Here is a 13,760-nt window from a genome sequence, read left to right as displayed (position 1 = left end):
GCTTTTTAGTGCTTTTATTTTTGTGGATTCCAGCAGAAAAGTATCCTGGAGGCATAGAGTCAGGTGAAGAGAGAGTGGGAATTGTCATGGTCTCAGATTTCGGTTCCATGAATATATTTATGCATGACATATCACATTGTCAATACTGTTGTGTTTTTGTTTTTCACTTTCCAAGTCTTATGCTTAGGAACCAGGAGAGGGGTCGCCAGCTTCAGCTGGAATGTTAGTTGGTGTATGATGAGTAATGGAAATAAGTGGATGTATGGTGTGATCATAAAACAGAGGCCATAAGTCTCTAAGTTTGAATGCCTCACAGAAAGAAGGCAGAAACCTGAACCAGGACCAGAGGTTCCACGTCTGGTGATCCAAGAGACCAGGTCCGAGTGTTCCGGAAGAAAGGAATGAGCCAAGGAGGGAGGGTCCCTACAAGGTGGCTCGAACAATGTTAACTGCTGTCCAGGTGAAAGGAAGCAACACGTGGTACCATCTAAACCACTGTACCAAAGTCCCGTCGGGAAGGAGGGGACAACCACCAGGCCAGGCAGGAGCCAGGCAGGAGCCAGGCAGGAGCCAGGCAGGAGCCAGGCAGGAGCCAGGCAGGAGCCAGGCAGGAGCCAGGCAGGAGCCAGGCAGGAGCCAGGCAGGAGCCGAAGAGGAGGTGGATCGAGGAGCAACTTTCAACAGCCAACAGACTCTCTCTCCTGAATATCCAGAGAGTCCAGGGATGGGGAGGAGTGACATGCCTGTTGCTCCTGATGACATACCTACTCTGGCAGAAACCCCTGATAGAGGTGTTGTTCAAGGGGACGGAGAAACAACTACAGGAGAATGGAAAGGAAACTTTCTTATCAACTTCTCTGTCCTCACATGGTCTTTTTAACAGACAGTGAAACAGGATAGACGAAGAATGGTAGAATGGTCTTGACAGCAACAGCAACAAACCTAGAAGAAATTGTAAAATTACCTCCCACTAGAGACTAGTACACCAACTAAGACAATAGAAAAACCATAAGGAAGTGGGTTGATGGAGAAAATCTGGACATCTGTTACCAACTCGGGTAGCTACAATGAAGAAACTACCCAAGAATCAAACATTGATCAAAAATTTTGAAAAGCAATAACAAATGGCTTGTATAGGTGAGCTCAGTAAGAAGCAACTAAACATAGGATGGACAATTGCATTTTGTCTAGCAAATCACATTGGTCTGATATTTTAATTATACCTGAACTTGCATCTGTTGAAGAATGTGTTAAATGGAAAATGTTCAATGTATTCAGAGTCAATACTACATACCTTTGTGTAACATAGAATGCAGATTGGCATTAGGTAGCACTAAAGGTAGAAGTGAATTAAACCAAAATATGTTGGGAGAACATGAATGTGCAACATATGACATGAGAACTGAATGAAATGGTCCTCATAATGATAGGTTTACTATGGTAAAAAGTAGATATGAATGTTTCTACAGCTGTGGAGATAATGGGATAGATGTGAGAAACACTACAGTTAATTGTTAAACTATTTGGGTGTTAGAAACTGCAGGACTTAGTAAATTTGATGATAAAGGAATGATTATGGATTACAAAGGTACATGTGGTAATATAACTCAAGTAACACTATCTCTTGCAGTATTAAAGATGTATAACCTGGTAATCATTTACTATGGAGTCTATTGTCTATTACCTTTCTACCTTTGACAAGGGATAAATTAAGTTAGAACTTCTGAATTTTGTATACTTAAACTTGTGGGTAAAATGGGGGAAATTTCGGTTACAAGTGTCCATGGACCATGTCCTTAGTCCTTTAGCAGGTGTTTTCATTTGTGATTTCACTGTTGTTACAGAGGTGTCTGTAAGGAAGGATCTTGTTTAAGTGTCAAATTTAGAATGACATCAGGATTTTCTTATTTTCTTTATGTTTTAAATAACTGAGATAAACTCAGGCAAGGCTATGCTCATACTTCTTCATAGTATACTGATTTGTTATATGTATCCTTGTTTACTATTTTAAGTTTGACTGGATCTTTTACTCCTATCTATGTTATCGGATTGGAGATGTTTGGTCCAGTATATGATTATGTTCTGTCTTTTCACATTTCGTTCAACACATTTATTGTTCTATGTATCTATTATTTTGCTTCCATCCTTATTGTCTCTAATTTAATCATGTTTGATGTGGGACTATTTAGTCCCAGAGGAGGGATTATGTGGGAGAAAGGTAGACGTGCTGAGGGAAGAAAAATAGAAATACATTAGCTAGCGAAAGAGGAGACTGGCAGCAGGCCCTGAGTGGAAATAGCAGATGGCTATGTATCCCCAAGCAGGAACCACGCAAAGGCCAGGCAAGCTGAATGTATGTCCATGACAAAAAATATATGCCAAGCGTAAGCATGCAATGTAAGAATTATTTCATATCCATGTGAGGAGTCTAGCCCCTACTATGTTAGAGCTAAAAGCAGATATGGGCGTTATCCATTGGATGGAAAGAAAAAGGTGGTAGAACGCATAGGGGGTTTTACTTCATTTACATAAAGGATGGACCTGTGTATTGTATATGCATAAAAGCAGAGCCGGGGCCTAAGGAAGGCAGTTGTTGTTCCGCGGACCGGCTCGGCTTTACTACTCTGTATTAAAGTCTATATTGAATTTACAAGTTCTTGTAAGAAGTGTTATTCTTAAGACAATTTTCCACTACACCTTCTGGTCCATAATTGGCTCGTTCAAATGCCTATTAAGCAGACAGATTTTTTTTCCCATGACAACATCAGTGGAGAGGTCCATGTCTCATGTTGTGTGGGTGTGTTTGCAGAACAGTTCAAGCAGCACGTTGAGTTTGCGTGTGTACGTGAGCGTGTCCCCTCAGAAGAGAGCCATCAGCAAAGCGTAGTTGATGGGCAGGTTCAGGTGCTCCTCGGTCACTGGCAGGACCTTGAGCAGTTCTGGGGAGGCTAGGAGACTGGCCGTGGGGCCGATACGCTGCAACACACACGCCCCACACATAGGACCTCCATCGTCTGCACTATCCATCTACAACACACAGAGAGTCAGTCACACACAATGTCACATCCTGATCTTTTTCACCTGTCTTTGTGATTGTCTCCACCCCCCCTCTTCAGGTGTCGCCCATCTTCCTCATTATCCCCTGTGTATTTACACCTGTGTTCTGTCTGCCAGTTCGTCTTGTTAAGTCTACCAGCGTTTTTTGTCTCAGCTCCTGCTTTTCCCCAGTCTCTCTTTTTCTCACCCTCCTGGTTTTGACCCTTGCCTGTCTTGTCTCTGAGCCCGCCTTCCTGACCACTTTGCCTGACCCTGAGCCTGCCTGCCGTCCTGTACCTTTGCCCCACTACTCTGGTTATCAAAACCCTGCCTGCCTTGACCTGTCGTTTGCCTGCCCTGTAGCTGTAATAAAATTGTTACTTTGACACACTCTGCATCTGGGTCTTACCTTCAAACCCTGATAGTACGAACTGGCCATGACTGAACCAGCAGACCCGGGCCAGCTGCGCGATGCCATCTCCTCCCAAGGAGCCACTGCTGCGTGGCCTTATGGAGGGGGTCCAAATGTTGCCTGAACGCCATGACCGGGCATTAGACATTTTGCTGGAGCAATTCCGCGGGTTGTCTGGGAGGCAGCCTACTACAGTGGTAACCCCACAGACCCTCAGTAACCCAGCTGCTAGCAGCGCCATCTCATCAGTCACTCCACCTTCTCTGGAGTCCCGCTTACCTCCCCCGGAACGCTTCAATGGAGAGCCGAGCACCTGTCAAGACATTTCTAGCTCAGTATGCCCTCATTTTCGAGCTTCAGCCCTCCTCCTTCCCCTCGGATCGCTCAAAGATAGCCTATTACGCTGATGTCCGGGAGGGCTCTCACCTGGGCTACTGCTGTATGGGAACAACAGCCGGCCATATGCGTTAGTCTGGAGGGGTTCATGGGAGAGGTGAAGAAGGTTTTTGATGCCCCATTCTCCGGGAGAGAAGCTGCGGCAGGAATCCCACAGTGTAGCAGACTATGCGGTGGATTTCAGCACGTTGGCAGCGGAGAGTGCTTGGAACTAGGAAGCACTGTTCGATATGTTCCTGCACGTCGTCTCGGAGGTTGTCAAGGACGCACTTGCAGCTCGGGAGTTACCTACGGATCTCGAGTCATCCCGGAAGTCCCGGACAATCCCGTTGCAGAAAGAACCCGAGACTTCCCGACCTTCCCCGAAAGTCGCCGAAAACGGCTGAGTGACCGCTTCCCGAGCCTATGCAACTAGGTAGAGCTTGGGTATCGTCTGCGGAACGGCAATACAGGATCAACACGAAGAGTTGTCTAGCTTCCGAGCTGAACATCCCCATTCAGCCCCTCAACATTCCCATGGACGTTAGAGCGCTGGTCGGGCGCACTATAGGCTGGGTCACTCATATTACCACTCCCATCAACCTACGGGTGTCAGGGAATCACAGCGAGACTATTCAATTCCTGCTAATCAAGTCTCCTCAGATTCCCGTGGTATTAGGATTCTCTTGGCTCCAGTGACACAATCCCCTCATGAACTGGTCTGTTGGTGCCATCATGGGCAGGAGCCGGTTCTGCCACGCCCAGTGTCTGAAGTCAGCACAACCAGCCCCGGGATGTTTTCCTGGGGGCTTGGACGGTGCCCCGGACCTTCCCGCGGAGAACCAGGACCTTCGGGGGGGTGTTCAACAAGGCCCGGGCCACTTCGCTTCCGCCGCACCGACCATATGACTGTGGGATTGACCTTCTCCCTAGCACTACTCCACCCCAGGGACGACTGTACTCATTGTCGGGACCGGAGACCAAGGCTATGGACACCTACATTGGGGGCTCCCTAGCTGCAGGATTTATTGCGTCCTTTGTCCTCTCCCGCCGCCACAGGGTTCTTCTTTGTGGAGAAGAAGGACAAGACCCTGCGCCCGTGCATCGACTACCGGGACTCAATGACATAATGGTGAAGAACCGCTACCACTCATCTCCTCAGCCTTCGAGCCGCTCCAGGGTGCCACCGTGTTTTCCAAGCTGGATCTACGGAACGCCTACCACCTCGTGCGGATACGGGAGGGGGATGAGTGGAAGACCACCTTCAACATGGCCAGCGGCCACTACGAGTATTTGGTCATGCCATTTGGCCTCACCAACGCCCCTGCTGTGTTCCATGGTTTGGGTAAATTATGTTCTCCGCGACATGTTGTACTTGTTCGTTTTCGTCTACATTGATGTCATCCTTGTCTTCACCCGCTCCCCCCCAAGAACATGTGCTCCACATCCGACAGGATCTTCAACGCCTCCTGGAGAACCAGCTGTTTGTTAAGGCAGAGAAGTGAGGGTTCCATTGCTCCACCATCCCCTTTCTGGGGCACATCATCTCCGCTGGGAGTGTCCAGATGGATCTGGGAAGGTGAATGGTGGTGGATTGGCCCCAGATAACCGGATGTTCTTGCCTGCCACCCGGGCTCCTGCCGGACCCTGGCTTTTGGTGGCCCACCATGGTCCCTGACGTCTCCGCATTTGTCGCCGCTTGCACGGTGCACAAAACAAGACTCCGACAAGCTCCGGCTGGTCTCCTCCAACTTCTGCCTGTCCCTCATGTCCCTGGTCCCACAGCTCCCTGGACTTTGTCACGGGTCATCCCCCATCTGATGGCATCCCCGCCATCCTGACTGTGGTGGATCGGTTTTCCAAAGCCGCCCACTTCATTCCTCTCCCTAAACTACCCTCTGCCAAGGAGACGGCACAGCTCATGGTGCAGCACGTCTTCCGGATCCATGGACTACCGGTCGACATGGTCTCTGACCGGGGTCCTCAGTTCTCGTCTCGGTTCTGGAAGACGTTCTGCACCTTAATTGGGTCATCGGCCAGCCTGTCCTCCGGATTCCACCCCCAGTCTAACAGCCAGACGGAGCAAGCCAACCAGGATCTGGAGACTAGAGGTCGACCGATTATGATTTTTCAACGCCGATACCAATTATTGGAGGACCCAAAAAAAAAAACCGTTGCCGGTTAAATCGGACGATTAAATATTTTTTTGTTTGTAATAATGACAATTACAACAATACTGAATGAACACTTATTTTAACTTAATATAATACATAAATACTATCAATTTAACCTCAAATAAATAATGAAACATGTTCAATTTGGTTTAAATAATGCAAAAACAAAGTGTTGGAGAAGAAAGTAAAAGTGCAAAATGTGCCATGTAAAAAAGCTAACGATTAAGTTCCTTGCTCAGAACATGAGAACATATGAAAACTGGTGGTTCCTTTTAACATGAGTCTTCAATATTCCCAGGTAAGAAGTTTTAGGTTGTAGTTATTATAGGACTATTTCTCTCTATACGATTTGTATTTCATATACCTTTGACTATTGGATGTTCTTATAGGCACTTTAGTATTGCCAGTGTAACAGTATAGCTTCCGTCCCTCTCCTCGCTCCTACCTGGGCTCGAACCAGGAACACATCGACAACAGCCACCCTCGAAGCAGCGTTACCCATGTAGAGCAAGGGGAACAACTACTCCAAGTCTCAGAGCGAGTGACGTTTGAAACGCTATTAGCGCGCACCCGCTAACTAGCTAGCCATTTCACATCAGTTACACCAGTCTAATCTTGGGAGTTGATAGGCTTGAAGTCATAAACAGCGCAATGCTTGAAGAATTGCAAAGAGCTGCTGGCAAAACGCACAAAGGTGCTGTTTGAATGAATGCTTACGAGCCTGCTGCTGCCTACCATCGCTCAGTCAGACTGCTCTATCAAATATCAAATCATAGACTTAATTATAACATAACACACAGAAATACGAGCCTTTGGTCATTAATATGGTCGAATCCGGAAACTATCATTTCGAAAACGAAACGTTTATTATTTTAGTGAAATACGGAACCGTTCCGTATTTTATCTAACGGGTGGCATCCCTAAGTCTAAATATTCCTATTACATTGCACAACCTTCAATATTATGTCATAATTATGTACAATTCTGGCAAATTAATTACGGCCTTTGTTAGGAATAAATGGACTTCACACAGTCCGCAATGAGCCAGGCGGCTCAAACTGCTGTATATACCCTGACTGCTTGCACGGAACGCTAGAGAAGTGAAACAAATTCATGTTAGCAGGCAATATTAACTAAATAAGCAGGTTTAAAAATATACTGCTCAAAAAAATAAAGGGAACACTTAAACAACACATCCTAGATCTGAATGAAAAAATAATCTTATTAAATACTTTTTTCTTTACATAGTTGAATGTGCTAACAACAAAATCACACAAAAATAATGGAAATCCAATTTATCAACCCATATAGGTCTGGATTTGGAGTCACACTCAAAATTAAAGTGGAAAACCACACTACAGGCTGATCCAACTTTGATGTAATGTCCTTAAAACAAGTCAAAATTAGGCTCAGTAGTGTGTGTGGCCTCCACGTGCCTGTATGACCTCCCTACAACGCCTGGGCATGCTCCTGATGAGGTGGCGGATGGTCTCCTGAGGGATCTCCTCCCAGACCTGGACTAAAGCATCTGCCAACTCCTGGACAGTCTGTGGTGCAACGTGGCGTTCGTGGATGGAGCGAGACATGATGTCCCAGATGTGCACAATTGGATTCAGGTCTGGGGAACGGGCAGGCCAGTCCATAGCATCAATGCCTTCCTCTTGCAGGATCTGCTGACACACTCCAGCCACATGAGGTCTAGCATTGTCTTGCATTAGGAGGAACCCAGGGCCAACCGCACCAGCATATGGTCTCACAAGGGGTCTGAGGATCTCATCTCGGTACCAAATGGCAGTCAGGCTACCTCTGGCCACCCCACACCATGACTGACCCACCGCCAAACCGGTCATGCTGGAGGATGTTGCAGGCAGCAGAACGTTCTCCACGGCGTCTCCAGACTCTGTCACGTCTGTCACGTGCTCAGTGTGAACCTGCTTTCATCTGTGAAGAGCACAGGGCGCCAGTGGCGAATTTCCCAATCTTGGTGTTCTCTGGCAAATGCCAAACTTCTTGCACGGTGTTGGGCTGTAAGCACAACCCCCACCTGTGGACATCAGGCACTCATATCACACTCATGGAGTCTGTTTCTGACCGTTTGAGCAGACACATGCACATTTGTGGCCTGCTGGAGGTAATTTTGCAGGGCTCTGGCAGTGCTTCTCCTGCTCCTCCTTGCACAAAGGCAGAGGTAGTGGTCCTGCTGCTGGGTTGTTGCCCTCCTACGGCCTCCTCCACGTCTCCTGATGTACTGGCCTGTCTCCTGGTAGCGCCTCCATGCTCTGGACACTACGCTGACAGACACAGCAAACCTTCTTGCCACAGCTCGCATTGATGTGCCATCCTGGATGAGCTGCACTACCTGAGCCACTTGTGTGGGTTGTAGACTCCGTCTCATGCTACCACTAGAGTGAAAGCACTGCCAGCATTCAAAAGTGACCAAAACATCAGCTTGGAAGCATAGGAACTGAGAAGTGGTCTGTGGTCCCCACCTGCAGAACCACTCCTTTATTGGGGGTGTCTTGCTAATTGCCTATAATTTCCACCTGTTGTCTATTCCATTTGCACAACAGCATGTGAAATGTATTGTCAATCAGTGTTGCTTCCTAAGTGGAACTTGGAGTTACATTGTGTTGTTTAAGTGTTCCCTTTATTTTTTTGAGCAGTGTATATACTTGTGTATTGATTTTAAAGAAAGGCAACGACAGTGCTTTTTTCGCAAATGCGCTTGTTAAATCATTACCCATTTGTAGGCTGTGATTCGATGAGAAATTAACAGGCACCGCATCGATTATATGCAACGCAGGACACGTTAGATAAACTAGTAATATCATCAACCATGTGTAGTTAACTAGTGATTATGTTAAGATTGATAGTTTTTTATAAGCTAAGTTTAATGCTAGCTAGCAACTTACCTTGGCTTCTTGCTGCCCTCGCTTAACAGGTAACAGGAGCCATGCAGGCTCCTTGTGGAGTGCAATGTAAGGCAGGTGGTTAGAGCGTTGGACTAGTAACCGGAAGGTTGCAAAAACAAAACAAATAATTTTTAAATAAATAAATAATAATAAAATAAACCATTCTGAAAAATAAAAAAATAATTTACATTTTTTGTTAAAAAAATGGAAAAAAATAAATACAAAAATAACAAAAACAAAATGGAGAAAAATATATATATAAATAAAAATCGGCAAATCGGTGGCCAAAAATACCAATTGTTATGAAACTTGAAATCGGCCCTAATTAAATCGGCCATTCCGATTAACCTGTTGGGGATAGGGGGCAGTATTTGCACGGCCGGATAAAAAACGTACCCGATTTAATCTGGTTACTACTCCTGCCCAGTAACTAGAATATGCATATAATTGTTTTGATTTGGATAGAAAACACCCTAAAGTTTCTAAAACTGTTTGAATGGTGTCTGTGAGTATAACAGAACTCATTTGGCAGGCCAAAACCTGAGAAGATTCCAAACAGGAAGCGCTCTCTCTGACTATTTCCTGGCCTTCTTAATCATCTCTAACCAAAACAGGGGATCTCTGGCATCACGTGACATTTTCTAACGCTCCCATAGGCTCTCAGAAGGCACCAGAACGATGAATGGTGGCTTTGCAGGCCATGGCTGAAAAAACATTAGCGCATTTTGTAAGTGGTCGATCTGAGGACAATGAGACTGGAGGCGCGGTGCACGAGCCGACACCATGTTTACTTTCTCTCTCTTTGAACGAAAACAACGACTCGTCGGAATATTATCGCTTTTTTTACGAGAAAAATGGCATAAAAATAGATTTTAAACAGCGTTTGACATGCTTCGAAGTACGGTAATGGAACATTTTGAAATTTTTTGTCACGAAACACGTCGGGCGCATCACCCTTCGTTACCCTTCGGATAGTGTCTTGAACGCACTAACAAAACACCGCTATTTGGATATAACTATGGATTATTTTGAACCAAACCAACATTTGTTATTGAAGTAGAAGTCCTGGGAGTGCATTCTGACGAAGAACAGCAAAGGTAATCAAACTTTTCTAATAGTAAATCGGAGTTTGGTGAGTACCACACTTGATGGCCGGGCTATCTACTCAGAATATTGCAAAATGTGCTTTCACCGAAAAGCTATTTTAAAATCGGACATAGCGAGTGCATAAAGGAGTTCTGTATCTATAATTCTTAAAATATTTATGTCTTTTGTCAACGTTTATCGTGAGTAATTTAGTAAATTCACCGGAAGTGTTCGGTGGGAATGCTAGTCATATGCTAGTGTAAAAAGCTGTTTTTTGATATAAATATGCACTTGATTGAACAAAACATGCATGTATTGTATAACATAATGTCCTAGGATTGTCATCTGATGAAGATCATCAAAGGTTAGTGCTGCATTTAGCTGTGGTTTGGGTTTATGTGACATTATATGCTAGCTTGAAAAATGGGTGTCTGATTATTTCTGGCTGGGTACTCTGCTGACATAATCTAATGTTTTGCTTTCGTTGTAAAGCCTTTTTGAAATTGGACAGTGTGGTTAGATTAACGAGAGTCTCGTCTTTAAAATGGTGTAAAATAGTCATATGTTTGAGAAATTGAAGTAATAGCATTTCTAAGGTATTTGAATATCGCGCCACGGGATTACACTGGTTGTTGAGTAGACCTAGCCCATAGAGGTTAATCGGTCGACCTCTACTGGAGACTACTATACGCTGCCTGGTCTCTGCCAACCCCACCTCCTGGAGCCAGCAGCTGGGGTGGGTCAAATACGCCCGCAACACCCTTCCCTGGAACCAGATCCCGCTTTTCCCCAAACAGAAGGAAGGTCCTCATTCCCTCTGCCCAGATGTTAGTCCACCACTGTCGTCATACCTGGAGGAGAGCCCAGTCGGCCCTCAAGACCACCTCCAGGTATCGACGACAGGCAGATCACCATTGGACCACGGCTCCCCGGAAATCGTCTCGGGCAGAAAGTATGGCTATCCACCTGGGATCTGCCCCTCCGGGTAGAATCCCGCAAACTCTCCCCCCAGTTTATAGGGCCATTTCCCATCTCCAAAATGATTAGCCCTCTGCTGTGTTCATCTTCTGTTGCCCGGTACCCTTCATACACATCCCACCTTTCATGTGTCCAGAGTTAAACCCATATCTCACAGCCCTTTGTCTCCTGTTTCCATCTTTCCCATTATCCCCTGTGTATTTATACCTGTGTTCTCTGTTCGTCTTGTTTGTCAAGTCCACCAGCGTTTGTCTCATCTCCTGCTTTTCCCCAGTCTCTTTTCTCACCCTCCTGGTTTTGACCCGTCTCTGAGCCCGCCTGCCTGACCATTCTGCCTGCCGTCCTGTACCTTTGCCCCAACTCTGGATTACCAATCTGTGCCTGACCCGACCCTGAAGTCTTGTACCTTTCCCCCACTACTCTGGCTATCGACCCCTGCCTGCCTTGACCTGTCGTTTGCCTGCCCTTTGCTGTAATAGACAGTGTCACTTCGACACAGTCTACATCTGGGTCTTACCTTCAAACCTGATACACAAGCTTTGTGAATGAACAGGAGTTCACCATCTCAAATACAACTGCTGTATGTACTAAATCCCTTTTATGACTTAACATTCACTGCCTCAGCCCGGCTTAGGCACACTAAATGTAACAGTGATAACATGATTTCCCCGTAGGGGCTCTCTGACCGACTGACTAGCTTTTACAGTTGGCTAACAGGTCTGACTGGTTAGCTGTTAGTGGAATGTGGGCAATTTTTCTAGATCTCCTGCACCACACCTGTCTGAAGAGATCAGGTCTGGTTGAGAGACATTGCAAATCAAAATGTGGTATGGTGGTAGGGAGGAGGAAGTGGGGCCTTACATATTGGAGTGGCAGTTTGCACATGGCGAGGGGCCAGTCGGGCATGATGTGGTTATGACACTCCCGCACGGAGCAGCAGGGGGGCTGGCCCTCGGTCAGCAGAGCGCTGGTCAACTCTGTCCTCAGGAAGTACTCCTGGGGAACAACAGGAAGTTAAAGGGTTAACCATGGGAGGAGTTAGCCTGGTCCCGTATTCACAAAGAGTCTCAGAGCAGGAGTGCTGATCTAGGATCAGTTTTGCCTTTTAGATCACAAGGAAAATAATTATATGGACAAGTGGATCTGGCCTTAGATCAGCACTCCTGCTCTGAGAAGCTTTTTGAGCCTTGGTCCCATACTGTACGTGCTGTAGCGCTTCCTACTCTCCAATCACTGTCAAGCCATACACAGAGGGTTGGCTAACAACACAGACTAGACCACCAGGCTATGGGAGGAGGCTTTCACAGAACATAAATTCAATTGGAACACATTCACTTGCACAGTGACGTGCTCATTTGCGTCACATAAATGTCACCCAAAGAGGAATGAGGCTTTCTCAGAATTACATTACCACAACATCCTGCTTCAATGAACAGCTTGTACATTTCTCTGAGACGGTGTTTGAGAAATAACACACAAAAGACAGAAAGACTGGGAATAGGAGAGAGTTAAGTAGAGCGAAGGAGTGTGTTAAAGAGTGATGGAGAGGATTATGGAGGGGTAGAGGGGGTGGAGTAGAAGAATAAGAGAGAGAGAAGAAGTGAAGAGGGATGAGTGTAGTGGAGGGGGTCAGTGCCAGAGGAGGTTGCTGAGGGGAGGACAACTCATAATAATGGCCTGAATGGAATCAAACAAGGTTCTATGTGTTTAATACCATTCCATTCCAGCCATTATTATGAGCCGTCCTCCACTCACCAGCCTCCGGTGATCAGTGCTCTCACCCCAGCTAGTGTGAGGATGTTGGTGATGTTTCTTGGTGATGACCAGAGAGCTCTTGGCCCGAGTTACTGCCACATACAGCAGATTCCACTCATCGTCTGGGATGTCACCTAGAGGACGAGGGAGAAAACAGTGGAGTCAGCCACTAACAAACATTGGTACTGTAATACATTAACCAATGTTCTGACTTGGCGTAGGCCGTGGACCAATGCAAACAGTCATTGGCCTTAGATAAGTTCTTTGGGCTAGGGGCAGTATTTTGACGTCCGGATGAAAAAACGTGCCCAAAGTAAACTGCCTGCTACTCAGGCCCAGAAGCTAGGATATGCATATAATTGGTAGATATGGATAGAAAACACTGTAAAGTTTCTAAAACTGTTACAATTATGTCTGTGAGTATAACAGAACTTATTTGGCAGGCGAAACCCCGAGGACAAACCATCCAGAAATTTGTTTTTTTTGAGATGGACAGTGTTCTCAATGGGTTTCTCAATGTGTATCTAGATTTATAAGGCACTTGCTTGCAGTTCCTATCGCTTCCACTAGTCTTCATAAATTGGTTGATGTTTTTCTTTAGAGAAATGAAGAAGTATGGCAGTTCAGAACGAGGGTCCAGCCTAGTGCACTCTGTTTTGATGCACGCTCCAGTTCACGTGCTTCACGTTGTTTTTATATCCGGTATTGAACACCGTTTATCCCAGTCTTAAATTTGATCGATTATTTACGTTACAAAATACCTAAAGTTGTATTAGGAAAGTTGTTTCAAATGTTTGGACAGCGTTTACAGGTAATTTATTCGATATTTTGTAGTCATGGCTGGGCGAGTTGGAACCGGTCTTTTTCTGAATCAAACGTGCCAAATAAATGGACATTGAGATATAACGACGGAATTAATCAAACAAAAAGGACCATTTGTGATGTTTATGGGACATATTGGAGTGCCAACAGAGGAAGTTCTTCAAAGGTAAGGCATGAATTAAATCATTATTTCTGACTTTTGTGTTGCGC

General features: G+C 45.7%; 1 protein-coding gene across 1 annotated transcript in view; it reads right to left on the bottom strand.

Annotated features, from left to right (window-relative positions):
- Positions 1 to 12,784, bottom strand: part of LOC115198843 (F-box DNA helicase 1-like) — a 42,551-nt gene extending 29,767 nt beyond the window's left edge. The window contains exons 1-2 of the mRNA XM_029761178.1: positions 12,755 to 12,784; positions 11,835 to 11,969 (exon numbers count right to left, since the gene is read on the bottom strand). The gene's annotated coding sequence lies outside the window, so the exon portion shown is untranslated. The remainder of the gene's footprint in view (positions 1 to 11,834; positions 11,970 to 12,754) is intronic.
- Positions 12,785 to 13,760: the final 976 nt, after the last annotated feature.

The sequence above is a fragment of the Salmo trutta genome, chromosome 8 (genome assembly GCF_901001165.1).
Source record: "Salmo trutta chromosome 8, fSalTru1.1, whole genome shotgun sequence".
In the NCBI taxonomy this organism is placed as follows: domain Eukaryota; kingdom Metazoa; phylum Chordata; class Actinopteri; order Salmoniformes; family Salmonidae; genus Salmo; species Salmo trutta.
This window is presented reverse-complemented; position numbering and strand designations above follow the sequence as displayed.